Source organism: Protopterus annectens, chromosome 10.part0 (assembly GCF_019279795.1).
Source record: "Protopterus annectens isolate FY-2018-M chromosome 10.part0, PAN1.0, whole genome shotgun sequence".
NCBI classification, from domain to species: domain Eukaryota; kingdom Metazoa; phylum Chordata; order Ceratodontiformes; family Protopteridae; genus Protopterus; species Protopterus annectens.
Window position 1 is genome coordinate 4045769 of NC_056744.1, and position 2500 is coordinate 4048268.

Below are 2500 nucleotides of genomic sequence, written 5' to 3' on the forward strand. Positions count from 1 at the left end.
CTATACCAGTACCTTTATCCGCCTTCATGACTCTCACATTCCCATCATGAGTCAAGTCAGATAAGGCTTTACTCTCATCAATGGATAAATTGAACCATTTAATAGTGGAATTGGAAGCTACAGCATTTCTAAAATCCTCCTCACAGACCCTTAAAAAAGTAGTTAAAGAATTATTCAAAGGAGGATTGATCAAACTCTTCTTCCTAGGCAACGAAGAGTCAAAATAATCACCAGATGTGGAAGAAACTCCAGAGGATTGGGTACTAGGGGTTTGCGAATTACCTAGTTCACCAGCATTGTTCACTTCAAAGTTTAGTTTCAAGTTTAACTTTCTGGTGTATAGTCTTAAATCAAGCAAAGCATTAGATAAATTCGCTCTTTGAGACGGGATAAAAGTAAAACCTTTACATAACACACTTAAGTGGTCTTTAGACAAAGTTTTGCTAGACAAGTTAAAAACTGAGGAAAGAACAGATTGAGAATCATTAAACAGTAAACCCTCAGGGTGTAAAACAGACGGACCAGAATCATCACCAGGGTCACAATGTATGTTCAAATTGTCATTGGCAACAGAATATACAGACGTGTTTGTCTCCAGACTGAAATCCTTAGAACTTGTTTCTAAACTGTACAAACCAGTATCACCAGAAATCTTACACAGTGTGGTATCATTAACACATGTAGAAATGTTAACAGGCTTAAAAACCATATTAGAGACTACTTGTGGTAACTCCTTGTAATCATGTGTCTTGGAGGTAAATGAGGAAACCTTACCCCTCTGTTTTTCCCTTTTCCCTTCCCCTTCTGTGACATATCCTGATCTGTTATCAACAAAGAGGTCTCTGGTCTTGGAACTAAAAAAGAACCAGACTTGTTAATGACGTTTTCAGATGGAATAACAGAAACAATACCTCTGAAGGGATTCAAACCAGAAGAAGGGGACTGGAGCATATGTTGATTACCACTAGTAACTCTCCTTCCAAACTCTCCTGAACCAGTAGCCTCAGGAGATAAAACAGGAATAGCAATAGGGTTAGACACTAACTGTCTTTGACTCACCGGAGGCTGAATAACTACTTGTCCAGAATGTAAACCAGAAGCAGAATCAAACAAGGGAGGGTTAGACACAGTAGTGGTTTGTCTCAAGTTGACTTCATTACCAGGCTGGGCAGCAGCGTTAATAAAAGGACCATTATCTGATGTGGGCATAGAAACAAATCTGGACCCAGCATCATGATTAAACCCATCACACACAGAAGGACCCCAACATTGCGCATTAGACAATGGTCTGTTCAAGCATTCAGCACTAGAAGAACTATTGCTAAAGTCAGAACGGGCAAAAACCTTACCCCTGCTAGGGTTAAAATTTGTGACAGTATTACTATTAAAAGGATGTCTTCTATTAACAAAAAATCAGCCCTGGAATTAGGCAAAGAACCAATTCCATCAGAAACAAAATCAGTTCTATTTTTGTTAAAATAATTCCTATTGTAGTTAGTGTTTCTGTTGTAGTTAGTGTTTTTATTAAAACTTCTGTAACTATTGAAGTTTTTACTATTGAACATAGGTCTTGAAGGGATATCTGACCTGTCACTAACATACCGACGGTTATCAAAAGCAACAGAATAATCTGAAGAGAAACTATTAGAAAATCTAACAGGATAAGCTTTCCCTGTCTTATACTGTAGTAAGTCTCTCCTTAATTTATCTCTTTTTCTGTGTAAAACTGTAGCAGCAAATCTAGTGATCTTAGGGGCTACAGAATCATATAACTGTTTGAAAATACAAAACTGAGGATGGTTTAAGATGCTGTTATTTAAGGAAATAATCTCAGATTTCAACTCAATTAATTGTCTTTCATTGTCCTTAATAATAACCTTCAGTACATTAAGACCAGCATCATTGTAGATCTTACTGAGCTCAGTGTGTAAAGTCGAATTCAATGTAGTCCTGTTGGGAAATTTCCAAATCCTTAACCCCTTAGGAACTACTGATTGTTGTAAACAAGAATCAAGGAAGTGAATGTCTAGTTCTATGCTTTTATATGACATAAACTTTCTTTCCAATCTCATAATTAATGGTTTACAATCTGCAGACACATCAGAAGCACAAGCTAAATCTTGTGCTTCAAACTGCATAAAGTTGTCTAATCCATCAGTAGAAAAAGGGTTAATGTTAGATGTTTTATTCAACAGACACAATAATTCATTGTCAAAAAGCTGTTCATGAGCAGTAGAAAAAGGGCGGGAATCAGATGCTTGAATGGACTGAGCCGTTGGAGCAGCCGTTACAAAAACATTAGAGCCGCATGGTATGTTGTCCTCAGCACGAGGAACTGTGGACTCTGAAAACCTGAGCTGTGAAGGGAAAGAAAAACCAACTGACTGTGCACATTTGTTTAAAAATGCCATCCTCAGACCTGTAATTATTATTAGTAAACCCAAAATTATCAATAGAGACACAGGGGTTACTTACAGTATAAACAGCTAACGTGCCCATA